The sequence below is a fragment of the Phyllobates terribilis genome, unplaced genomic scaffold (assembly GCF_046119375.1).
Source record: "Phyllobates terribilis strain yellow unplaced genomic scaffold, ASM4611937v1 Scaffold_1__5_contigs__length_1240528914, whole genome shotgun sequence".
NCBI classification, from domain to species: Eukaryota; Metazoa; Chordata; class Amphibia; order Anura; family Dendrobatidae; genus Phyllobates; species Phyllobates terribilis.
The window spans coordinates 1048861339-1048889293 of NW_027362761.1; the positions used below are offsets into that span (position 1 = coordinate 1048861339).

A 27955-nucleotide genomic window follows, 5' to 3' on the forward strand; every position below is an offset into this window, starting at 1 on the left:
CCACATGCGAAAATGCATGTGAAGAACGCTTCACTTCCGCTTGTCCCTGGCAGGAAAAATGCATGTACAATCCACATGTAAAATCCGCATGCATTTTTTCTGCCAGGGGAGATGCAGAGACGCTCAGAAAAAAATCCGGAGCATTTCTGCATCGTGGGCACATAGCCTTAGCATACAGTATAATGTACTGCAAAACAGGAACAAAACATTTGAATTGTGCTGATATTGTGAAAAGAAATGCAATTCTGCCTTCTTTTTAGGAGGGGGAGGTTGTATTTGCAGTGTTCACTGTATCATAAAGATAATCTGAAAACATGATTTCTTCAGGTCAGTATGATTATGGAGTAACCAAACGTGTCCATTTTTTAAAAAATTTTTAGTAGTGAAAAAAATTGTGAATTTATATAAAAAAAATGCTTGTGTCGCTGTTCTCCGAGACCCATAACATTTACATTTTTTGTTCAATAAAGCTGTGTCAGAGCTTGTTCTTTTCTGAAACCAGCAGATTTTATTGATACTATTTTGGAATACATACATTTTGATTGCTGTTCATTTAGTTTTTTTGCAGCATTATAGTGTAGTGAAAAAAAAAAACAGAAATTTTGTCATTTACATTTTTTTCCTGTTTGAAATGCTTACCAATCTGGTTAACAAAGTTTACATTTTGATAGATCAAACTTTTGGGACTTAAAGAAAGAACTTTATTTTTCAATACTGAAAAAGGTGGGTGATTTGAATTTTTGTGCTTTTTTTCCTTTTTTTTTTTCCTTTTTTTTCGTATTCATAGTTTTGTAAATATTGATTTTTCTGTTTATTGTATTTATAAAATTGGTTATACTATATACAGCAATAATTCAATATTGCTGTACATAGTAAAAATCATGGTGTCATTTGAAGCCAGGTACAGGCTGGGTTTGAAAGGAGCACTGTGATAGCAGACATAGGGGTCTTCAGCAGACTGCCATAGCAACCCATCATCACCCCGCTATCATGTTGCAGTAAATGTCACTGTCAGATATTGACAGCGGCACTTAATAGTTTAACAGCCATGGGGTAGAGCTCCGCTTCGCCCGTGGCTGTTAGAGATGGATCTTAGCTGTCACAGCATTTATTTACCAGCGATAGGGTGGACCCAGCCTCTGAGTCTGTTCCATACACCCATTCCCAACTTGCACAATACATGAACGGCGAATGTCGGGAAGGGGTTTAACTTGTAACCATCATGATACATTTTTTTATTCAGTGAAGACTGATATTCCAATTACAGATATATGACAGTAGGTGCTTTTAAAATTCTATGGAGAGGAGAGGAAAAGGAGAGGGGAGGGCTGGAGGCGGACAGACATTTTGTTGCAAGAACTTATTAAACGACAGTCACAGTTCTCCCTAGAATTTTATTAGCACAAATTGTCATCTCCTATCTCAGCAATGGGAAAATCTGTTTTCACTGAAGAGAGATTTTATCCAAGAATTAAGAATTTTGAAAGTAATAAATCTGTCCAGGTGGAGAAACAAGCAAATTTATAAGATAAACTATATTATGCAGTTTCTTATTTGCACACGTAATATTGATTTATTTAAAAAAATGTAAGGAAAAAAAATGGTAGCTCTTTAATAAAGAACTTTGATCATTTTGAGGGATGCTACATTAAATTTTCATTTGAAGTTATTTTTGGTTTTAATTGAAACCAACTTATTTGTGGCATAAAAACTGTCACATTGTCAGATACAAAGGATATAAAAAAGTTTTCATGCCCCTGTTAAAATGCCAGGTTTTAGTAAAAAAAAATATGTAAAATAAAATGTTACATTTTTATTTTTATGTAAAAAAAAAATCTTACCAAGTAGAAAAATTTCAGAACTTTTTCCATATTTAATGCTACCAATAATCTTTTCAATTCAATTGAAAAACAAACTAAAGGGAAACTGTCACCAGAAATAACACTATTAACCTGCAGATATGCAGTTAATCTGCAGGTTAATAGCGTTATCATGCTGCCCAGTGCCTGCATTCAGCCGAATGCAGCGGGGAGAAAATTAACTTTACTCTCCCTGCTAACATTCGGTTTCAGTCATGGGGGCTGTGCTGGTTCAGTCATCGCTGTGAGAATACAGAGTGGTGGCTGTAACCGCCCCCGGCACTGACTGCCAACTGAGCCCCAATGTAGAGCCAGTGTCAGTCTGGGCCGGGGTGACAATTTCCCTTAAAAGCTTTTTCGGTGGAAAGAAAAAAATAATGAACTAAAATACCATGGTTACATAAATATGTACACCCTTAAACTAATACTTTGGTGAAGTACCCTTTGAATTCATATCAACATTCAGTCTTTTTTGGTAGCGGTCTATCAGCATGGTTCATCTAGGATTGGCAATATTTGTGCACACTTCCTTTCAGTAGTAGTAATCTGTCAGATTGCGAGTGCATATCCTGTGTCCTCTTCAGGTCAAACCACAGATTTTCAATTGGATTCAAGTCTGGGTTCTGGCTGGTCCATTCCAAAACTTTGATCTTGTTCTGATGAAGCCATTATTTTGTTGATTTGAAGGTATGCTTAGGTCTGTTGTCATTCCTCCTCATCTTCATCTTTTTAGCAGAAGCCTTAAGGTAAAATTTGTAAGAGAATGATAAGTCATAATATTCTGAACAGCCATGTTGGATCTAGCAGCCATCTTGGACAATCAACTAACTTTGCTAAAAGAGCTGAAGCTCTCCCTAGAATAGAGGTATAAAATGGCACTCAGGTCATTAGTAAGTATGGATGGAGTCCAAGGATATTAATTAGAACAGCTGAAGGACACTGTGATAGTTAATAAGTGGTATTATATGGCAGTGGGTAGTGTATATATTGAACTGAGATAGAAACCAGAATCAGGAGATGTCAGTGTATGAGTTGGCTAAAAGCAGTGATGTGATTAACAATATTATCTAAGAAGAACATGAAGTTTTATGGGTTTTTAATGTAGTTGGAGAAATGTTCATTAATGTTGTTATATTGTGTCATCATCTTCTTTATTCTAAAATGCATGTTGTCATCTGCAGTATGAGGTTATCATGTATACGCCCTTTTCCGCAGTTTCCTTTTGTCTAAATCATCCATAAAAAGTCCCTGATACTGTTGTTCAAGGCCATTCTATCGCCAGTCTGCGGGCAGGCCACACCATCACCAGTCCACCACTTGGCCAGACCATCGCCAGATATCCCAATGCTGTGTCGCTGAATCTGGTCACCTGCACGTGCCAGTGTAATTTCCCTGCCTGCTTTCTGAACTGTTCTGCCGCGTATCTCTGAATAAACTTCATTCTCTGCTTTTAAAGAAGAAATCATCCAAACTGTTTTCTGGCTCTTCCAGTTCTCAGTAAGAGACTTTCTTGCAAAATTGACTTCAATTTTTGAGGGATGCTAAGCTCTAGGTAATGTAATTGTTGTTCCTAATTGAAGTCACTTCTTGATGACCGTCTTCATAGTGTTCCATGGTATATCTAATGCCTTGGAAAAATTCTGATAACTTTCAACAATGAGATCCCTTTGCTGCATTTTAAGCTGTTAATGTCCATGTCTTTTGCTGTAAAATGCAACTAAGAAAATTTCAGGAAACTTCTACAAGAATAGTTACATTTTATATGGCGTTAATCAGAATCACTTTAAATCATGGCAGCTGTGTATGGACTAATATTTAACATGGGTTTAAATGTGATTGAGTAAGAGGGTGTTCATGTTCACACCTACGCAATCATTTTACCTTGGTTTTGTTATTTTTATGTTTCCCCTCAAAATGACTTTAGTTTGTTTTTCAATGGATTTGTACAGATTATTGAGGACATTAAAGGTGAAAATAGTTCTAAAATTGTTCTCATAGGTATGATTTTTTGACATGACAAAATAATTATTTTAGCAGGAGTATGTAGATTTTTTTATACTGTACTTTGTGTTTGAATTTCTCTCCATTTTACAATCTTAGGCTAAAAAGATGACAGACTTAGACACTGATTCACTATGACTGGTGTTTCATATGCCAGTCTTAATAAGGGTCATGCAGGAATAAGAGGCGCCAAATTTAATAAGAGGCTCCCGCCACTTAATGAATTTGGTCCATCTGATCGGTAACATGAGCCTCTGTATGCTTCTTCAGAATAGTTACTAAAGTTGGGGGAGTGGAATACTATTTCTGACATAATGTATGCCGCCACTTTTGATCAATCCCGCCCTATCCTGCCCTGGTGGGAAGTTTCACCCACTTTTGTGGATCATGCCTAAAGTGGCATGAAAATGCCAAATGTCACCAAAAGTTCACATTGCACCACTACAAAGTGCATGGCATTTGTTGTTCTGGCTTTGCACACTGTTTACGTCAGGCTTCCATTGATCCAATATTGATGCTTTACTCTGATGATGATTTACTTTATTCAATAACGTTAAAGGGAATCTGTCACCCCCTGGGATGTATATAACCTATTAATATGGGCATACAGGTGATAGAAATGCTAATCTAGTCCTACCTGTATGCCTCATATTAATGGTCTTGTTTTGTGAGATTTTTTATTTTATCTGTATGTTAATTATCCCTTCCTGGTCCCGAAAGATCACGGAATACACTAGTCTGTGATCTTCTGCGCAGGCGAGTCACGGAGACATTCTCCCATAGAAGGATCATTGAGGGAGTTCAATCTGCAGGTGTGGGATTACAGCGCTGCAACTGCACTTCACAAGACAATGTGACATGCAGGGGAGGGGGGTACTATTATAATGAAGACAGGAGGCAGGGATTCCTTCCAGCCCCGTGGTCTGGAAAGAATCATTAACATAAATATATAATATAAGATTTCAACACAATAAGATCATTAATATGAGGCATATAGGAAGCACTAAATTAACATTTCTATCACCTTATGCCTATATTAATAGGTTACATACGCCCCAGGGGGTAACAGATTCCCTTTAACAACCCCTTTGTTAAAGGGAATCTAAGGACTCGAAAATGCCCACTGGAACCAATTAAATCTACATATATACTGCACATATACATGACTGGTAGAATAATAAACATTATTGGATAAACTGTATGAGGGGTGTTCAATAAGTTATCTACTCTAGCATGTTCTATCAGTGTTAGGACCTGTGCCTACCTTGCAGATTTGTCACAAAACCTGAAGGGTTTTCCAATGCCAGCAAGGTGAATGAGAATCCTGAAGTTGATTTTTTTTTTGTCTTGCAGATTTTAATCTGCAGCATGTCAATTCTTTAAGCATTTTTTGCTGCAGATTTCACTCATGAGTGGGGAAAAATCTGCACCAAAAACACATGTAAAAAATGTATCACAAATGAGGCAAAAACTTGCTTATTTATGCAGTGTTTTTCCTGCCAAGAGATGCAGAAATGGTGTAGAAATTTCTGCACCAAATACTTAACATGTGCACATATGCTTACAGAGCTGAGCTTTTCTGTGCATATTCAGACATGTCTGGATATGCAACAGACACAGTAGAAGTTCAATCTGATGAAAGCACTGAAAGTAACAGAATGGCAAGTGCAGTACAGTGTGGCTCTACAAGAAAAATGAGGGATTTAGAGCTTTGTTCCGTGATTAAATTTCTAACAAAGGAAGCAAAGAAGCTGTGAAGACACGGGGTCTTCCATGGGCAGAACACTACTCTGACAACACAGGGTGATGGTAAAACAGCTTGGCAATACTTTATTGAACCACCAAACATACTATTAACACAACAGTCCCAGCAAATACCCAAGATGGTACAAAATTACACAGTCTCACAATTCCGCTGGCCCGCCTGAGATAAAACAACTGCGACTTTGGGACTTCCAGGGCCAGCTACCTCAACCAGTGGCCCCCCGCTTTTGGCGGGCCCCCACAGATAGGAGGTAGTGGAAAGCTTAGGAATCTGACAGTCCATCGAGGTAAAAGGCCAGGAGACCCGAGGGTCCCACCCTGGCTTCTCCGAGAGTTTACATGGCGCCAGATGACCAGCTGGTCCCAATGTGGCTTCTCCAAATGTCTCCATGGGTTCCAGGCAACCAGAGGTCCCACATGGCATCCCCAAACATATCCATGGGGCCAGGTGACTTCATCGTCCCAACCTGGTCTCCCCAAATGTATCCATCGGTTCTCTGATGGTCAATGGAGCAGATCTGTATCTTTCCAGTCAGGGCCGTATACCCTTAGGCCAGAATCATGTAGAATCCAAATCGGTCTCTCTCTGGATCGAGCCATGCTACAAGCTACTCTCCTAAACAGTGTGTCATCTTTGATTCTCCTTGTTAAGTCTGCCTGCTACAGAGGCATATGTCCCTTAAAAATAGTTACAATTGTCCTTTGAAGTACACATTCACAGGTCAAGGATTAGGGAGGGTATTATTCCATAGGCTCAGGTCTCATTATTTGTGCATTTAATCAATTTACATAGCTGGCATAGCAGGGGGGACTCTTTAAATCAACATCTAGCTGGAGCTGTGGATTTGGGGAACCAAAGTAGAATACTCTTCTGCCCACTATCCTGGAAAAAGAATGGTTGTATTTTGTTTGCATATTGGTATCTGGATGTTGTTGTGTTGACCACTATGGCCATTTCTGACCCTCTTTTGTCAGGGGTAAACAATAAGGTTGCATTGAGGCAACCCCACAATCTTAACCCCTTAGTGACGGAGCTAATTATGTCCTTAATGACCAAGCCAAATTTTACAATTCTGACCAGTGTCACTTTATGAGGTAATTATTCTGGAACACTTCAACGAATCCCACTGATTCTTAGATTGTTTTTTTTGTGTGACATATTGTACTTCATGATAGTGGTAAAAAAATGTCACTATGACTTGCATTTATTTGTGAAAAAAAATGGAAATTTGGCCAAAATTTTTAAAGTTTTGCAATTTTAAAACTTTGAATTCTTATGCCCTTAAATCACCGAGTTATGTCACACAAAATAGTTAATAAATAACATTTCCCACATGTCTACTTTACATCAGGACAATTTTTGAAACAAAACTTTTTTTGTTAGGAAGTTATAAGGGTTAAAATTTGACTAGCAATTTTTAATTTTTCCAACAAAATTTACGAAACCTTATTTTTAGTGACCTCATCACATTTGAAGTGACTTTGAGGGGTATATATGACATAAAATACCCAAAAGTGACAGAATTTCAAAAATTGCACTCCTCAAGATGCTCAAAACCACATTCAAGAAGTTTATTAACTCTTCACAGGAACTGAAGCAACGTCGAAGGAAAAAATGAACGTTTAACTTTTTTTTCAGAAAATGTTTACTTCAGATCCAATTTTTTTTTTTTATTTTCACAAGGGTAAAGAGAGATAATGGACCACAACATTTCTTGTGCAATTTATCCTAAGCATGCTGATACCCCATATGTGGGGAAAACTACTGTTTGGGCGCATGGCAGAGCTCGGAAGGGAAGGGGCACCGTTTGACTTTTTGAATGCAAAATTGTCTGGAATCGAGAGCTGATGCCATGTTGCATTTGGAGAGCCCCTAATGTGCCTAAACAGTGGAAACCCCCACAAGTGACCCCATTTTGGAAACTAGACCTCTTAAGGAACTTATCTATATGTGTGGTGAGCACCTTGAGCCACCAGGTGCTTCACAGAAGTTTATAAAGTAGAGCTGAGAAAATAAAAAATCAAATTTTTTTCCACAAAAATATATTTTTAGCCCCAATATTTTTATTTTCACAAGGGTAACAGGAAAAAATGGACCCCAAAATTTGTTGTGCAATTGCTCCTGAGTACGAAGATACCCCATACATAGGGGAAAACTATTGTTTGGGTGCATGGCAAGGCTTGGAAAGAAAGGAGTGACGTTTGGAACGCAGACTTTGATAGAATAGTCTGCGGGCATCATGTCGCTTTGGAGAGCCCCTGATGTGCCTAAAAAATGGAAAACCCTGACAAGTTACCCCATTATGGAAACTACAACTCTCAAGGATTTTATCCAGGGGTAAAGTGAACATTTTGAACCCACAGGTACTACACAGAGTTTGATAACATTAGGTCATCATATTGAAATTTTTCATTTTTTTCCCGAAAATTTAGTTTAGCCCCAAATTTGTAATTTTTACAATGGATTATAGGAGAAAATGGACCCCATAATTTGTTATTCTATTACTCCCGAATGCGATGATACCCCATATGTTGTCAGAAATTACTGTTAAGTCACACGTCAGGGCTCAGAAGGAAGGAGCACTATTTTGCTTTTGGAGCATAGATTTTGGTAGAATAGCTTGTGGGCAACATTAGTGGAGCCGCAAAGGTGCCAGAACAGCAAAAAACAAAAACAAAGTGACCCCATTGTAGAAACTACACAATGAATCTATCTACAGCTGCAGTGACCATTATGTTACATCCATGCCAGGCTTTATTCTGGAGAATTGCAAATATGGTAGTTTAGTGCCCATATATTGTGTTCCCATAAAGTGTATATTGCAGCGTCCCATACATTTCTCCTGTTGACCCACACCCCGTAAATTGTTAAGTGCACTCCCCGCTTCAATAATGCCAAACATGTAGCCGCTTACTATGGTTACTATGGTTTAGGCACAGTGGAGCTCAGAAGCAGGGAGGCATTTGGATTTGGGAGCACAGAATTGACTGGATTTTATTTGAGGGGGTGGGAGCCGTCGCTTTTCCAGAGTCTTTGTTCTACCAGTAACATGGGACCCCCTATAGTTCCATTGACAGATGAAGGACCTGAGAGGGGTTGGTTTTGTGTGGGATAAATTAGGGGTTCTATTGGTAACATATTGGGGTACATCATTTTTGATTGCTTCCAGAATAAGACTGGATTGCCTTCTTGTGTTCTACACTGAGCACTTACCTTGGGGTTTCTGTGTAAATCCCACAAAAATGCTATTCAGACGAAACTCCCGACGGAACCACCCACCATAATGAGGCAGATGGAGACACTTTGGAGTCTTTTTGACGTCTGCTCCTGTGGTCTACATCTTTTTAGGCGTGCACAGATCTGTGGTAGCCCACATCTGTGCGCTAAAAAAAAAAGCCTAAAATGATGGGACGCCGTCGGAACAGAGACCAGTCCAAAGTAACTCTTTCGGTCTCATAAGTGAGTGGCTCCATCTGGAGTTTTGTCTGAATTGCAGTTTTAGGGAATTTAGACGGAAACCCTGACGTAAGCGCTTAGCAGAGAGCACAGGATAAATGTGAGCTGAGCCTTAGTCCGATTTTTTTGGAGGCAGAATGAACAAATAGACAGCAGTACAAGAATAGTCCTTATTTTTAGTGCACCATTCGCCATGCGGTATTAATGATAAGGCAGATTTATTCTTCGGGTCGGTATGATTACCAGATTTATATGTTTTTTTTTAGGTTTTGCTGCTATCACACATTAAAATGCTTTTTTTTTAAAAAAAGTAGTTTTTTTCTTCGCTACATTTTGAGAGCTGTACCTTTTTTATTTTTATGAACACAGCTGTATGAGGGCTTATTTTTTGTGGGACAAGTTGCAGATATTTTTGGTACCATTTTGGGGCACATAGTAATTTTTGATCGCTTTTTATTCAGATTTTTCAGACAGAATGAACAAAGCCTAGCAATTCAGTAATTGTTTTTATTTTTTGCGCCATTCACCCTGCGGTAAAAGAAATAATCCCGATTTGTCCATTGGGTTGGTACAATTACAGCAATACTAAATTTCTATTTTTTATGCTTTGCTATTTTTACATACTAAAAACAGTATTTTGCAAAAAAGAATTTGATTTTGCATCGTCATATTCTGAGAGCTGTAACTTTTTATATTTTTGCCGAATGAGCCATATTAGGGCTTGTTTTTTGTGGGACGATTTGGCATTTTTATTTCTATAATTTTTTTTACAAAGAGAGAGCGCAAAGCCCAATAGGGTTACACCTGTAAGCATAGGGGATAATAGTAAAAAGGTGGTTCTCAACTGGTTCGGTTGTGTGAGGACACAACTACCATCCCGTATAAAAGGCAGCTGCAGCGGATCTCCAATAGGTGTCCCACAGGACCAGAATAAATCCGAAGGCGGTGTAGGTAGAGATATACGTCCGCGCCGCTGAAAAATCCTCAAATCAGGAACATATAATAAAATCCTTGTTTATTGGTAAATGCCTACGCATTTCTGGGTGTTCCACACCCTTTCATCAGGGCACCAACAGAGACGTAGTGTCACTGGTGGGGCACGACCAGAGAAAGGAATAGAAAGGAGACCTGTGCCACACTCTGGAACTGCCTGGGGGTTGACCGAGCCCCGCATCTGGTGGATGCAGCACGGCTTGGGCAGTCATTGTCGGCGGAGTGACTTGGAATATAAAGAACTGTAAGTTAAGAACTTGAACTGCAACCCCACGTCTCTGTGCTTCATAGTGCTGGGATGCCCATGCACCATCACTCCCATCATCCACATTCCCTGCCCTGAGGCCATACTCTTCCCGTGGGGAGTTATCCCATCTTTAGCTGCACACACCACACTGGCCTCAGCGGACTGCCTTGCAGCGACGGTACACCCTGACCGCAATCCACGGGTGGCGTAGTCGGACATTAACCACAAAAACCCCTATAAAGACTGCCACTGGTTTGACCACCCTGAGCCACGGGACCGGGTCGCCGCCACAGAGACTACAACCCCCAGCATCCCACAAAAAGGCCCGGTTCCGGGTTCCCCACGCGGCCCAGGGGGCGAGTCATATACAGTGTTCAGCGTAAATGAGTTTCCAAAAATTTTGGTAAGCCAGGGTTTCATAGAACATTGTTTTTTACCCATAATAATACGTTGAGGTAAATAATAAATCTTTCATTAAAAAAATCTTAATTTTTCTCAATTTAGTAAATGCAAAAATGAACACACCTAACATTAAAAATAAGTACATCTAGTATTTTGTATGCCCCCCATGAATTTTAAGGACAGCACCAAGTCTTCTAAGCATGGAATAAACAAGTTCGTGACATATTGCGAGAAGAAAAATAATTACGTTTTTACCACCAAAAATTTGTGTTAGCTCCAGATTTTACATTTTCCCATGGGGAAATGGGAAAAATGGCACCTAAATTAGTCCTACAATTTCTGCTAAACGTGGAAATACCCCATATGTGACTGTACAGTACTGCTTAGCCATACAGCGAGGCTCGGGAAGGACAGAGCGCTATTTGCATTCTGGAGTGCAGATTTTCCTAGAATAGTTTGTGGACTTCATGTACAGAGCCCCCCTCAAGTGACCCCATTTTGGAAATGATACCCCTTTGAATATTTATCTACAGGTGTAGTGACGATTATGACTCCATGGGTGTTTTCCAGAAACAAGCAGCAGTGGATGTTGCTGAGTGAAAATTGCAAACTGCCATTGCACTGCCCAGTATGTTGTAGTCCCCAGTACATTGCAGAGCCCAGTACATTGTAGTGCCCAGCTCATGCTTCTGGAGACAAGCACCTGTAAAATAGGCGGGCTCTCATCGCTACAAAAATGCCAAACATGTGGATGTTAAATGTAGTTTAGGCACACTGTGGGGCTCAGAAGGGAGGGGGGAATTTGGATTTTGGAGTGAAGAATTCACTGGCTTTTTTTTAGGGGACAAGGAACCATAACGCTTTTCCAGAGCCTTTGTACTACCAGTAACATGGAAGGTCCCTATATTTCCGTTAACAGTTGACGGACCTCAGTGGGACTTTTTTTGTGGATTGATTTGAAGTTTTTGTTGGGAACTTTTTACATAACATTTTGGATCACAATTATCTTGCGCTCTACACTGAGCACTTACTTTGGGGTTTCCACCTAAATCTCCGAGTGACGTGATTCAGATGAAACCCCTGAGGGTTCAATTCATTATAATAAGGCAGCAGAATTACTGTGGACTCCATCTAGCCTCAGTTCAGTACTGTCCTTTTCAGAAGTGCACAAAACTGTGGCAGCTCGTGTTTTTATGCATGCCTAAAAAGACGGACACCGCTGGATCACAGGCCAGACATTGTCCACAGTGCCTCCATCTGACTCATTATAGGGCATCTTCCAAGGGCAGTTCCGTCTGAATCACGTATTTCTGAAATTTTCATGGAAACCCTGGTGTACGCACTCATTTTTGAGCACAGGATAAATGTGAGCAGAGCCTTACTGCGATCTTTGGGTGGCAGAATGAAAAAATCAACATCAGGTGAAGAATTGGTTTTATTTATTTTTTACGCTGTTTCTCGTGCGGTATAAGTGATTAGACAACTTTATTCTTCGGGTCAGTGCGATTACAGTGATACCAGATTTATATCTTTTTTAGGTTTGGCTGCAGTCTCACACTAAAAAATGATTTTTATTGCAAAAACCTGCATTGCCAAATTTTGAGAGCTATAATTTTTCCACATTTCTGCAGACAGAGTCATGTGAGGGCTTGTTAATTCTGGGATGAGTTGACGTTTTTATAGGTACTATTTTTGGGCACATAGTGTTTTTTGATCGCTTTCTATTCCAATTTTTGGGAGTCAGAATTAAAAAAAAAACAGCAATTCAGAATTTTTTTTTTTTATGCCGTTCCACGTATGGTAAAATTGATAAGGCAGCTTTATTCTTCGAGGCAGTACGATTACATCGGTACTACCTTTATATAATTTTTTTATGTTTTGGCACTTTTACACAAAAAAAACTATTTTATAGAAAAATAATTATTTTTTCTTTTTTTCGATCGCTTTACTCTGAGAACTATAACTTTTTCATTTTTCCACAGATTGAGCTGTATGACAGCTTAGTTTTTGCAAGATAAGATGAAATTTTCAGCCATACCATTTGTATTTACTTTTGTTTTTTTTTAATACATTGTATTCCACTTTTTGTTCAGGCGATATGATAAAAAACATAGTTTTTTGCCACGTTTTTTATTTATTTTACAGTACTCACTAATAGTGTTGAGTCACCCCCGTTGTGTTCGGGTTCGGTTCGTCGAACACCGGTATGTCCACCGATCACCGTCGAACACCGTTAAAACCAATGGCAGGCAAACAAAAACACATAGAAACACATAGAAAACACCTTCAAAGGTGTCCAAAAGCTGACAAACTGCTCAGAAGACACAACTAACACATGGAAAAGTGACAAGTACATATAGTCATGCGAAAAGAAAAGAGGTGGAGGAGTAAAAGCAGGGGGAGACACAGATATAGGCATGTCATGCCCTTCTAAAATCAAGAAAGGCTGGAGTAAAAATCTAAAATCAGCCTACCAACACCCAGACGTCGTGACAAGAAAATTAAAAAAAGAAATATCTTTAGGTAGAATGGCGGTTCCATTCAGAACAGTTTCCTTACAAGACGTAGTGGTAGCCCCGTTGTGAGTTGTGCCAAAAAGGGAACCCAATACATTCGGACTAATCCACAATTTGTCAAATCCAAGGGGCAGGTCAGTAAATGAAAACATCGACGCGGAACCAAGTACAGTAGTATATACTGTACATCCTTTGACAAGGCAATCAGGCGGATCAAGAAGTTGGGAAGGGTCACCCTAATGGCCAAAACAGACATTGATGCGGCGTTCCGGTTACTTACTACCTATGCCTCCGAATAGTATCCACCTATTGGGCTGCTTCTGGGAAGGAGCATACTATATAGATCGCTGTTTGCCCATGGGGTGGTCCAGATCCTGCTCACTATTTGAGGCGTTTAGTTGCTTCCTCGAATGGGTTGTAATGGACATTTCTAAGGGGGCACATATCATCCATTACCTCGACAACTTCTTATGCCTGGGCCCAAAAGATTCGCCACAGTGTGAATACACGCGGTAGTCCACCTGTGAGAAGGAGAGAGCGGGAGGGAGAGCGGACACCACAGAGCCGAAGGGTTAGATGGAGAATGGAAGAAGGAAAGAGGGCGAGGGAGGTAAGGGAGTACAGTGGAAGTCCGACCTGAGCTCCCCCACGTTCCTGCTGGGCGGGGAACAGCCCTGGGAAGAAAAGCCGCTTGCGCATCCCTTTGAGGTTACGGGCGCGAGCGGGCAGAGGGACTACGCTGGAGTGCGAAGCCGACACGGCCAGTCCGCTCCTGCGTGTGCGACCTCCGTGTCGCCGGGTTTGTGCCAGAGCTGCGGTGGACCCTGACGGCCAGCCCCCCTCTCCCAATACTGGTGCCTGTCCGCTGGTGGGTCGAGTCCCCCCACGGTGGGGGGGGAGTAACATCTGCAGAAGAAAGACCATCTTTCAGCCAAACTAAGATGTCCACTTCTTTTCGTGGACAATGTGATACGATCCCTTTCTTACGGACACGCCCATCGCTACAAATTCCAGATGAGACACAAAAACAGCAGGTACTTCAACGGATATCAAGTGCTCCATCAAATGGGCTCTCCTCCACCTCAACTTCAACATCACAAATACTCCAGTCCTCAGAGGTGTCACCCCAATCGCACTTGCTTCCTCACAGCTCCCAAGTCTCCAGCTGCCTGTCTGAGTATGGGGTAACAAAGATGGTTGAGTCTGCACAGCTGTTTACTCATACAATAGCCTGGGAAACGGAGGTCTGCTCCAGAGCTTCTGTTAATCCAGACGAGGAAATGATCTGCACTGATGCCCAGAATCTTTATGAGTCGGATCCAGGACCAGATGAAGAAGGTTCTGAGCATAATAAAGACCCTCGTTCCCATACTGTAACTCCTGTTGGTGGAGACAATGATGAAGACGATGATGAGACTCAAATACCTGATTGGAGCGACAACTTGACTTTTCGGTGAGGGCAGGAAGAGGTTGGCTCTGTGGACGGCGGGTGTGAGAACACACAGGGTGATGATGACGAAGTTGGAGATCCCACTTACTGTCAACCCACAGTCAGCCAGTCGATGAGGTCAGCAGAGGAGGTGGAGGAGGATGCTATTGACGACGAGGTTAGGTTGCGCCTTCCTGGACAGAGACGGAGTACTGGAAGCACGCCAACAAATACATCCTAAACCACAACTCTGCCTCTGACCACAAGTCGTGGTGGCTCTTCAGGTCGCATGGGCTCTAACCCTTGCATAGCCTGGGCATTTTTTCAGATCGATAAGGATGACCCACCTCGTGTTATCTGTAATAATTTTCACCAAAAGCTAAGAAGAGGCCAAAAAATCCATAGTTTGAGTACATCATGCATGAACCGTCACATGGATATGAAGCATAAGTTGCAGTGGGAAGCTCACAGTGCTACAATGCGGCCTAGCGGGCCGGGCCAACCACCGTCTGCCCCATCTTGTGCATCCGCGGCCTCTTCATCCTCTGTGACTGGGGGGACAGCAGTCACAAATGTTTTTGGACGCAGACCTGCCACCTCTTTACCCGCAACAGCCAGTGTGATTGGCAGGTCATCATTTCATTTGGAAGTGGAAACACCAGCTGGTGTTGAGCGCTTTCCGACATCGAGAGCACCACCTTTGGATCAAGGCAACCTAACTTTTCCGCCTGCATCTTCCTCACAGACCGGCAGTTTTCCGGGGACACCCTTATCAACCCCGTCTAAGCACAACAGCCAGCCCTTGGTCCCTCAGATGTGGACAAGTAAAAGACCATTTCCTCCTAGCCATGACAAAGCTAAGAGGTTGAATTTCACCATCTGAAAGCTGTTGGCTACAGAAATGCTGGCTTTCCGCCTGGTGGACACAGAGGATTTTCGAGACCTTATGTCTGTCGCAGTGCCCCAGTACCAGATGCCCAGTCAGCACTACTTCTCAAAGAAAGGTGTGCCTGCGCTACACCAGCATGTCGCACACAACATCACCACTTCTTTGAGAAACTGTGTGTGACAGGGTGCATTTCACCACAGACACTTGGACGAGTAGGCATGGACAGGGGCGTTACATGTCGCTGACTGGGCACTGGGTAACTATGGTGACAGCAGGACAAGGGGCTGCTATCCACGTCTTGCCGTCCCCACGAGTTGTGCGTCAATCCTCTTTATCCAGAAGTTACTCCACTGCTTCTGCCTCCTCAACCGCCTCTCGGTCCTCCACCTGCACCTGTCACGGGTGTGTTGCCACGAAGATCGTCACGAGTACACAGCCTGACTTCTCGCAGCTGACTTGTTGGTGCTTTGTGTTTTTTCGGCAGTGAAGGAGTTAATTCTCTCTCTCTCTGGGCTAGCTGAGGTCCAGCCTCGCCCAGCTGCAATCAATGCTTCTTTAGTGAGACTCCTTCATATTCCTGCAGGTCTGTTTGGGAGGTGTCGGTGAAAGCTTTTCATTCAGACTTACAGAGCGGATCGTGGTGTTTGGAGTTGCTGAGATAAGTGTATTTGGAAGTGTTTTTTCCCTTTCCTCGCTTTATCATTTATCTCCTTTCCCGTTGGTGTTCCCTCTGTTGTAGTTGTGTAGAAGTTGTATGCAAGGTGGTTTTGGTTTTTCCCTTGTACTGTCTCGTTCGTCTAAATACTGTGTGTGGGCATATTATTTCTGGTTCCCAATTGTTGTGATCGGGGTCCTTCTCAGGACTAGATTACTGAGGTGCAGGGATCCTCAGGAGGTAGGGGTTACGCTGGCGGCCTGGACCTCTGTACCTTTAACAGTACCTCCAGGTTGAGGGATTAGTCAGGGCCCCAGCTTAGGGTCAGCTTAGGCCCCCTACCTTCAGTATTCTGTGACAGTGTGACATTTTCACCGACCAACTTAGTTTTTCTCCAGCTACCATGGATCCAGTAGCCGGTCTAGCTCGGCAGTTGCAGAGTTTGTCCATGGGGCTGGCGGACGTTAGGTCCAAGGTTTTGCATCCTCTGGAGCAAGCCGGACCAGAACCTAAAGTAGCTCTCCCTGACAGGTTCACTGGGGGGCGGGACAAGTTTTTTGTTTTTCGGGAGGCATGCAAATTGTACTTTCGGCTGCGGCCTCGGTTATCGGGCAGCGAAGAACAAAGGGTGGGAATTGTCATCTCGCTCCTACAAGGGGACCCACAATCTTGGGCGTTCTCTCTTCCCCCAAGCTCCCCGGTTCTCCAGTCAGTGGATAGGTTTTTCGCTGCTCTGGGACTCGTATATGATGACCCAGATCGGATCTCCCTTGCTGAGTCTAAGTTACGTAGGATTCAGCAGGGAGATCGTCCGGCGGAGGAATTCTGTTCGGAGTTCCGTAGGTGGGCCACGGACACCCAGTGGAATGACCCGGCTCTTAGGAGCCAGTTTTGTCATGGTTTATCCGACAAATTACAGGATGTGTTGGCACAGTATGACTCTCCCGCGTCACTGGAAGCCGCTATGGCCCTTGCCATTCGCGTTGACAGACGGCTTCGGGAGAGGTGCGGGATAACTCTACCCCCTGTAATGTCTCCACCTCCTACAAGGTCCCCTCATATGGTGGTTCCCCTGGTCAGTCCGGAGGAGCCTATGCAATTAGGAGGGACATCATTTCGGGGAAGGGGACCGGTGGAGCGCCATAAGACAGGAAGGTGTTTCCTCTGCGGGAAAAAGGGACATTTTATTGGGGGGTGTCCATCCCGTCCCTTGCAGAGTAAAGAGTCGTCGAAAAAACTGTTGATCCCAGGTTGTGTGGTGGACGGCAATCTGGGAGTAGGTATTTCGTCCCTAGGTTCGTCTCAGTTTCTCGTACCGGCGGAGGTGGTGGTGGGTGCGAGAACTGAGAGGATATCTGTTCTTCTGGATAGTGGGGCCGGGGCTAATCTGGTTGATGCTCGGTTTGCCCGGGTTCAAGGTATGCGATTGAGTGAGTTGGCTAAACCCATCCCCATATTCTCGATCGATGCCAGGCCTCTCGGTCAGGGAAGTTTTTTGCAAGCTGTGCATGGCGTAAAACTTCAAGTGGGGGCAATACATAAAGAACTGTTGTCTTGCTACGTGTTGGAGGGTCTTCCCACTCCTATAGTGTTGGGCCTTCCTTGGTTAGCTAAGCATAACCCGGTTATTAATTGGCAAACCAGAGAGATAAGCCAATGGAGTAAATTCTGTAATAAAAACTGCATGAACACGGTCATCGGTGCGGTTACTCCTTGGGTCTTACCTCCATTTCTGGCGGACTTTGAGGATGTATTCTCGGAGAATGGGTGTCAGGAACTACCTCCTCATCGCGAGTATGACTGTTCTGTAAAACTGCTCCCTGAGGCCAAGTTACCTAAAGCTAGGTTGTATAACCTTTCTGGTCCTGAGAGGCAGGCCATGAAGGATTATATTTCTGAAAGTCTGGCTAAGGGGCATATTAGACCTTCATCTTCACCGGTGGCCGCGGGGTTCTTCTTTGTTAAGAAGAAAGATGGAGGCCTACGCCCTTGCCTGGATTTCCGTGAACTTAATCGGATTACGGTCCGAGATCCGTATCCGCTCCCACTTATTCCCGATCTCTTTAATCAGATCGTGGGCGCCAAATGGTTCTCTAAGTTGGATCTCAGGGGGGCGTACAATCTGATTAGGATGAAGGAGGGGGATGAGTGGAAGACGGCTTTTAACACTCCGGAGGGGCATTATGAGAACCTTGTCATGCCATTCGGTCTGACTAATGCCCCGGCGGTGTTTCAACACTTTGTTAATGATATTTTTCTCCACCTGGTGGGACAGTTTGTTGTCATATATCTGGATGATATCTTAATTTACTCGCCGGATCTGGTGTCTCATCAGGAGCACGTTAGACAGGTGTTACAGATCTTGCGGGATAATAAACTGTATGCCAAGTGGGAAAAGTGTGTGTTCGCCGTACAGGAACTCCAGTTTTTAGGCTTCCTGGTTTCAGCGTCCGGTTTTCGTATGGACCCTGGGAAAGTGCGGGCAGTTCTTGAGTGGGATCGGCCGGAGAATCTTAAGGCACTACAACGTTTCCTGGGGTTTGCTAACTATTACCGGAAGTTCATTCGTAATTTCTCGTCCATGGTTAAGCCTCTCACAGACATGACTAAAAAGGGGACGGATTTTTCTAGGTGGTCTGACAAGGCTTGTCAAGCATTCTCCTCCTTGAAAAAATGTTTTGCCTCGGCACCCATACTCATTCAACCTGATGCGTCTCAGCCATTCTTTGTAGAGGTAGACGCTTCCGAGGTAGGGGTAGGAGCAGTATTGTCACAGGGTTCGTCCCCTGGTAAGTGGCATCCGTGCGCCTTTTTCTCTAAAAAATTGTCGTCCGCTGAGAGGAATTACGATGTCGGCAATAGGGAACTCTTGGCCATTAAGTTAGCTTTTGAGGAGTGGCGCCATTTTTTGGAGGGGGCAGTTCATCCGGTCACCGTCATCACCGATCACAAGAACCTGCTATATCTGGAGTCCGCTAAACGTCTGAATCCCAGACAAGCTAGGTGGTCATTGTTTTTTACCAGGTTTAATTTCGTCGTTACATATCGTCCTGGGTCTAAAAATGTAAAGGCGGATGCCTTATCTCGTAGTTTCCCTGGGGCCGGGAATACGGACGACCCGATTCCTATTCTTCAGGAGGGGGTGGTGGTTTCAGCAGTATGCTCTGAGCTGGAGGAGGAGATATTGGAGGCTCAGGGGGACGCCCCTGTTGGACCTCCGGGGAGACTGTTCGTTCCAGATCAGTTGCGACAAAAGGTGATCGAGGCACACCATAACTCAGTTTTTGCAGGACACCCGGGGAGTAAAGCAACTGTGGATCTCCTCTCGCGTCGGTTTTGGTGGCCTAACTTACATAAAGAGGTGGTAACTTTTGTCGCGTCCTGTGGGGTTTGTGCGCGCTCTAAGACCTCACATACCCGTCCGTCTGGGGCCCTTTTACCTTTGAAGATCCCGGAGCGTCCTTGGACTCATCTGTCTATGGACTTTATTACGGACCTCCCTCCGTCTTCGGGTAAAACGGTCATACTCGTTGTAGTGGACAGGTTCAGCAAGATGGCACATTTTATCGCTCTTCCGGCTCTCCCTAATGCTAAAACTCTTGCGCAGGTGTTCATTGGGGAGATTGTGAGGCTTCACGGGGTACCCTCCGAGGTGGTGTCTGATCGGGGGTCTCAGTTTGTGTCCAAGTTCTGGAAGGCGTTTTGTGCACGGCGGGGGATGCATTTGTCATTTTCGTCGGCTTTTCATCCTCAGACCAATGGTCAGACGGAACGTATGAACCAGAGCTTGGAGACATATCTTCGGTGTTTTGTGTCAGAGAACCAGGAGGATTGGGCTTCTTTCCTACCTCTGGCAGAGTTTGCTCTCAATAATAGGCGGAGCGAGTCCACTGGTAAGTCCCCGTTTTTTGGGGCATATGGTTTTCACCCCCAGTTTTGTACTTTCAGTAGGGGGGGCTCTTCGGGGGTTCCGGAGGAGGAACGATTTTCCTCATCTCTCGCTTCAGTATGGAGAGGGGTGCTGAAGAATCTGAATACTATGGGGAACCGATACAAACGTATGGCTGATAGGAGGAGAGTGTCTGGTCCGGACCTAAGTGTGAACGATCAGGTATGGTTGTCTACCAGGAATATTAAACTTAAGGTTCCCTCCTGGAAACTGGGTCCCAGGTTCATCGGGCCGTACAGAATCAGTTCTGTTATTAATCCGGTGGCATTCCGTCTTGACCTCCCCCCTACGTTTAAAATTCACAACGTGTTTCACAGATCATTGCTTAAGAGGTATGTGGCGCCGGTGGTACCGTCACCTTTACCTCCCCCTCCTGTGGTTGTCAATGGTAACTTGGAGTTCCAGGTATCGAGGGTCATTGATTCACGCTTTAATCGCCGGTCCCTTCAGTACTTGGTTCATTGGAAGGGGTATGGTCCTGAGGAGAGGATGTGGGTTCCTGCGTCGGATATTAACGCAGACCGATTAGTTCGGGCCTTCCACACGACTCACCCGAATAAACCTGGCCCTGAGGGTCCGGAGGCCCCTCGTAGAAGGGGGGGTACTGTCACGGGTGTATTGCCACGAAGATCGTCACGAGTACACAGCCTGACTTCTCGCAGCTGACTTGTTGGTGCTTTGTGTTTTTTCGGCAGTGAAGGAGTTAATTCTCTCTCTCTCTGGGCTAGCTGAGGTCCAGCCTCGCCCAGCTGCAATCAATGCTTCTTTAGTGAGACTCCTTCATATTCCTGCAGGTCTGTTTGGGAGGTGTCGGTGAAAGCTTTTCATTCAGACTTACAGAGCGGATCGTGGTGTTTGGAGTTGCTGAGATAAGTGTATTTGGAAGTGTTTTTTCCCTTTCCTCGCTTTATCATTTATCTCCTTTCCCGTTGGTGTTCCCTCTGTTGTAGTTGTGTAGAAGTTGTATGCAAGGTGGTTTTGGTTTTTCCCTTGTACTGTCTCGTTCGTCTAAATACTGTGTGTGGGCATATTATTTCTGGTTCCCAATTGTTGTGATCGGGGTCCTTCTCAGGACTAGATTACTGAGGTGCAGGGATCCTCAGGAGGTAGGGGTTACGCTGGCGGCCTGGACCTCTGTACCTTTAACAGTACCTCCAGGTTGAGGGATTAGTCAGGGCCCCAGCTTAGGGTCAGCTTAGGCCCCCTACCTTCAGTATTCTGTGACAGTGTGACAGCACCCAAAGCCAGTCTGGTAATGCCACCCGCTTTCTAACTGCGCAGAAGGAATCCTGCACACCTCCTTACTATGCTGGCAGCAGGGCTCAACGGCATCAGGCGGTGTTTACTTTGAAATGTCTGGGAAATGTCAGTCACACAGCTGAGGAGTTGTGGTCAGCTCTGGAGACCCAGTTTCATGAATGGTTGTCTCCACTGGACCTGCAACCAGGGAAGGCCATGTGTGACAATGCTGCAAACCTGGGTGCGGCCCTTCGCCGGGGTAATGTCACACACGTGTCTTGTATGGCGCACGTGTTTTAGCCCACTATCCTGGACTAGATGGCTTTCTGCAGAGGGCACGGTCGCTGTGTGCTCACTTCCGCCGCTCGCATCCCGCAGCTCAACGACTTACATTTCTACAGAAGTCGTTGGGCCTGCCACTTCACCGGCTGAAATGCGATGTGCCGACACGGTGGAATTCAATTCTGCACATGTTGCAGCAACTGTGGCAGCACCGACAAGAACTGGTGCAATACGTTCTGATGTATAGCCTGGGCCAACGAGATCCAGAGGTGGGGCAAATGACGCTGCAGGAGTGGTCTCAGATCAGGGACCTATGCATCCTTCCGCACAGTTTTGAAATGGCGACGAAGATGTTTAGTGCTGATGATGTCATTATCAGCATGACTATTCCGGTGATTCACATGCTGGAGCACACGTTAAACAGAATTCGGAGTCAGGTGGTTGGACAAGAGGAGGTGGAAAAAGTAGAGGAGGAGTCGTATGCGGAAAGGATAACATCTCCAAGGTCCAGACGGTCGACAGCACCAAGGCGGCAGGCATGGGAGGGTGGGGGAGAGGGATTAACCAGGGCGCATGGTAGCAGCCAAACTGTTGAGGAAGGCGCAGGAGCTGAGGAAGAAGTGGGGGACGAACTGGCGATGGGCATGGAAGACTCATCAGATGAGGGAGACCTTGATCACATTTCTGTTGTGCGAGGTTGGGGAGAGAGGGCAGAGGAAGGAAGCATGATTCTTACCTCGCTACTAACACAACAAGGACTTGGTCCTCCTGGATGCGCAAGACACATGAGTGCCTTCTTGCTGCACTACCTGCAACATGACCCTCGGATTGTCAGAATTCGAAGTAATCCAGACTACTGGGTTTCCACACTCTTAGATCCCCGGTACAAAAGTAAATTTGCCGAAAAAATTCCTGCCATAGAAAGGGATTCACGCATGCAGGAGTATCTGCAGAGGCTGTTGCAGAATCTTACATGTGCTTTTCCACAAAACACCAGGGGTGCACGTAGTGAATCTCACAGTTCTAACTTGCAAACCGTGGGACTGTCGAGTCTTCATCACTCAAACCGTAACAGTAACACAGTATCTGCTGGTAACAGCAATTTTGTGGAATCGTTTCACCACTTTTTTAGACCATCCTTTGCAAGGCCACAGGAGCCAAGAAGTCTGACACATAGTCAACGCCTAGAGAGGATGGTACAGGAGTATCTCCAAGTGAACATCGAAGCCATGACTGTGTCACTGGACCCTTGCTCATTTTGGGCTTCTAATCAGGAAAAATGTCCAGAGCTCGCCACTCACGCCTTGGAGATCTTGTCATGCCCTGCAGCCAGCGTTCTCTCTGAACGTGTGTGCAGCGCTGCTGGTGGTGTGCTGACAGATACGCGCACGCGGCTGTCCACTGAGAATGTAGACAGACTCACGTTCATAAAGATGAACAAATCATGGATCAGCAAGGACTTTTCTACCCCTGTGTCATCCTGGGGAGACTAAAAGCTAGAGGATTTGGTAAAATCACCTCACCAACCATTTTAAGCAACTCTGGGGCAATTGATGCCACTAAAGTGTTGTCTGTGCCACAATTTTTGGAAAAAATGGAGACTCTTTTTGGAGTCCCCTTGCTGTGTTTTACGTGACGTTGGCATATTCAATTCCAGGTGGGTTGGGTCGCTCCCCCCCCCCCTTTTAACCGTAAGAAACTACATTCACTATGGCTTGGAGTAACACAGATGGTTAAGTCTGAAGAGCTGTTTACTCAGAGGTCTGCTCCAAAGCTTCAGTGTCTGCTACTCAGCGTAGTAGCCCAGCTCTGAAGCAAGCTACACCACCTGTGTATCTAATAAGAATTTTTAACTGCATCTAGCCTAGGCAGACTGTGGGGACTAGGTTACATCAGTTCCTATCAGTTTTTGCAAGGCAGGTCTGTGCCAGTGCTGTGCAAGTTTTTTTTCACAGCATTTGGCTGAATCTAGCAAAGCTAATCCTTTTTGGCCTATTGCAGAGTGTGTTAGTCAGTGGAGTAGCCTATCTGTGTTGCAAGATATACCACCTGTGTATAGAATACCAATTTTTTTACTGCACCTAGTGAAGTAAAATCTTTTGGGCATAGCATCATTCTATTAGTCCATCTATACTGACCTCCATCAGGTTGCAAATTGAATATAATTTTTTCCTGCATCTAGCTCTGAAAAAATATTTGGACTTCTAGCAGTGTGTGGGACTTGTTCTATTAGTCCATCTATACTGACCTCCATCAGGTTGCAAACTGAATATAATTTTTTTCTGCATCTAGCTCTGAAAAAATATTTGGCCTTCTAGCAGTGTGTGGGACTTTCTCTATTAGTCCATCTATACTGACCTCCATCAGGTTGCAAACTGAATATTTTTTTTTTCTGCATCTACCTCTGAAAAAATATTGGGCTTCTAGCTGTGTGTGGGACTTGTTCTATTAATCCATCTATACAGAACTCCATCAGGTTGCAAACTGAATATAATTTTTTTCTGCATCTACCTCTGAAAAAATATTTGGGCTTCTAGCTGTGTGTGGGACTTGTTCTATTAGTCCATCTATACTGACCTCCATCAGGTTGCAAATTAAAAATAATTTTTATCTGCATCTACCTCTGAAAAAATATTTGGGCTTCTAGCTGTGTGTGGGACTTGTTCTATTAGTCCATCTATACTGACCTCCATCAGGTTGCAAACTGAATATAATTTTTTTCTGCATCTAGCTCTGAAAAAATATTTGGCCTTCTAGCAGTGTGTGGGACTTTCTCTATTAGTCCATCTATACTGACCTCCATCAGGTTGCAAATTAAAAATAATTTTTATCTGCATCCAGCTCTGAAAAAATATTTGGCCTTCTAGCAGTGTGTGGGACTTTCTCTATTAGTCCATCTATACTGACCTCCATCAGGTTGCAAATTAAAAATAATTTTTTGTCTGCATCTAGCTCTGAAAAAATATTTGGCCTTCTAGCAGTGTGTGGGACTTTCTCTATTAGTCCATCTATACTGACCTCCATCAGGTTGCAAACTGAATATATTTTTTTTCTGCATCTACCTCTGAAAAAATATTGGGTTTCTAGCTGTGTGTGTGACTTGTTCTATTAATCCATCTATACAGACCTCCATCAGGTTGCAAACTGAATATAATTTTTTTCTGCATCTACCTCTGAAAAAATATTTGGGCTTCTAGCTGTGTGTGGGACTTGTTCTATTAGTACATCTATACTGACCTCCATCAGGTTGCAAACTGAATATAATTTTTTCTGCATCTAGCTCTGAAAAAATATTTGGGCTTCTAGCTGTGTGTGGGACTTTCTCTATTAGTCCATCTATACTGACCTCCATCAGGTTGCAAATTAAAAATAATTTTTTGTCTGCATCTAGCTCTGAAAAAATATTTGGCCTTCTAGCAGTGTGTGGGACTTTCTCTATTAGTCCATCTATACTGACCTCCATCAGGTTGCAAATTGAATATATTTTTTTCTGCATCTACCTCTGAAAAAATATTGGGCTTCTAGCTGTGTGTGGGACTTGTTCTATTAATCCATCTATACAGACCTCCATCAGGTTGCAAACTGAATATAATTTTTTTCTGCATCTACCTCTGAAAAATTATTTGGGCTTCTAGCTGTGTGTGGGACTTGTTCTATTAGTCCATCTATACTGACCTCCATCAGGTTGCAAACTGAAAATAATTTTTTGTCTGCATCTAGCTCTGAAATAATATTTGGCCTTCTAGAAGTGTGTGGGACTTTCTCTATTAGTCCATCTATACTGACCTCCATCAGGTTGCAAATTAAAACTAATTTTTATCTGCATCTACCTCTGAAAAAATATTTGGGCTTCTAGCTGTGTGTGGGACTTGTTCTATTAGTCCATCTATACTGACCTCCATCAGGTTGCAAACTGAATATCATTTTTTTCTGCATCTCGCTCTGAAAAAATATTTGGCCTTCTAGCAGTGTGTGGGACTTTCTCTATTAGTCCATCTATACTGACCTCCATCAGGTTGCAAATTAAAAATAATTTTTATCTGCATCCAGCTCTGAAAAAATATTTGGCCTTCTAGCAGTGTGTGGGACGTTCTCTATTAGTCCATCTATACTGACCTCCATCAGGTTGCAAATTAAAAATAATTTTTTGTCTGCATCTAGCTCTGAAAAAATATTTGGCCTTCTAGCAGTGTGTGGGACTTTCTCTATTAGTCCATCTATACTGACCTCCATCAGGTTGCAAACTGAATATATTTTTTTTCTGCATCTACCTCTGAAAAAATATTGGGCTTCTAGCTGTGTGTGGGACTTGTTCTATTAATCCATCTATACAGACCTCCATCAGGTTGCAAACTGAATATAATTTTTTTCTGCATCTACCTCTGAAAAAATATTTGGCCTTCTAGCAGTGTGTGGGACTTTCTCTATTAGTCCATCTATACTGACCTCCATCAGGTTGCAAATTAAAAATAATTTTTATCTGCATCTACCTCTGAAAAAATATTTGGGCTTCTAGCTGTGTGTGGGACTTTTTCTATTAGTCCATCTATACTGACCTCCATCAGGTTGCAAACTGAATATAATTTTTTTCTGCATCTACCTCTGAAAAAATATCTGGCCTTCTAGCAGTGTGTGGGACTTTCTCTATTAGTCCATCTATACTGACCTCCATCAGGTTGCAAACTGAATATATTTTTTTTCTGCATCTACCTCTGAAAAAATATTTGGGCTTCTAGCTGTGTGTGGGACTTTCTCTATTAGTCTATCTATACTGACCTCCATCAGGTTGCAAATTGAATTTAATTTTTTCTGCATCTAACCCAGCCAATAGTTTTGGCCTAATACCACAGTTTGGCCACTCAGCTCTGCTCGGTTCCCATCCATTGTTTTTTTGTGCAAACAACTCCAGAGTTGTGAATTAGTTAACCACCAAAATGAGTGGAAAAAGGCCTGCTGCTGGTGGAAAGGGGAATAGGCGTGTTGGGAAGGGGAAAAAAAGGTTTGTGTCCGTGGGGTAGGTGTTAAAGCAACAGTAACATCTGCAGAAGAAAGACCATCTTCCAGCCAAACTAAAATGTCTACTTCTTTTAGCGGACAATGTGATAAGATCCCTTTCTTACGGCCACGCCAATCGCTACAAATTCCAGATGAGGCACAAAAACAGCAGGTGCTTCAACGGATATCAAGTGCTCCTTTAAGTGGGCTCTCCTCCACATCAACTTCAACATCACAAATACTCCAGTCCTCAAAGGTGTCACCCCAATCGCACTTGCTTCCTCACAGCTCCCAAATCTCCAGCTGTCCGTCTGAGTATGAGGTAGAACAGATGGTTCAGTCTGCAGAGCTGTTTACTCATACTATAGCCTGGGAATCAGAGGTCGACTCCAGCGCTTCTGTGAATCCAGACGAGGAAATGATCTGCACTGATGCCCAGAATCTTTATGAATTGGATCCAGGACCAGACGCAGAAGGTTATGACCATAATGTAGACCCTCATTCCCAAACTGTAACTCCTGTTGGTGGAGACAATGAGGAAGACGATAATGAGACTCAAATACCTGATTGGAGCGACAACTTTAGTTTTTTGTCAGGGCAGGAACAGGTTGGCTCTGAGGACGACGGGTGTGATAACGCACAGGGTGATGATGATGAGGTTGGAGATCCCACTTACTGTCAACCCACAGTCAGCCAAGAGATGAGGTCAGCAGAGGAGGTGAAGGAAGATGCTAGTGACGACGAAGTCAGGATGCGCCTTCCTGGACAGAGACGTAGTACTGGAAGCACGTCAACAACTGCATCCTCAAACACAACTCTGCCTCTCACCACAAGTCGTGGTGGCTCTTCAGTAGTGTTGAGCCACCCCCGTAGTGTTCGAGTTCGGTTCGGTTCGTCGAACACCCGTGTGTTCGCCGAACTGTTCGTCGAACTGTTCGTCGAACACCTTCGAACACCGTTAAAACCAATGGCAGGCAAACAAAAACACATAGAAACACATAGAAAACACCTTCAAAGGTGTCCAAAAGCTGACAAACTGCTCAGAAGACATAACTAACACATGGAAAAGTGACAAGTACATATAGTCATGCGAAAATAAAAGAGGTGGAGTAGTAAAAGGAGGGGGAGACACAGATATAGGCATGTCATGCCCTTCTAAAATCCAAAAAGTGAGAAGCCGACACGGCCAGTCCGCTCCTGCCCGTGCCACCTCCGTGTCGCCGGGTTTGTGCCAGAGCCGCGGTGAACCCTGACGGCCAGCCCCCCTCTCCCAATACT

General features: G+C 43.8%; 1 protein-coding gene across 2 annotated transcripts in view; it reads right to left on the bottom strand.

The window, feature by feature from the left end:
- MTNR1A (melatonin receptor 1A) overlaps nucleotides 1-27955 on the bottom strand; it is a 370867-nt gene that overhangs the window by 266663 nt on the left and 76249 nt on the right. The window contains exon 2 of one of the 2 annotated variants that reach the window (XR_012248400.1): nucleotides 611-2599. The exons of the other annotated variant lie outside the window; for it this stretch is intronic. The gene's annotated coding sequence lies outside the window, so the exon portion shown is untranslated. Of the gene's footprint in view, nucleotides 1-610; nucleotides 2600-27955 lie in introns of those variants that run through there. 2 annotated transcript variants of the gene reach the window in all.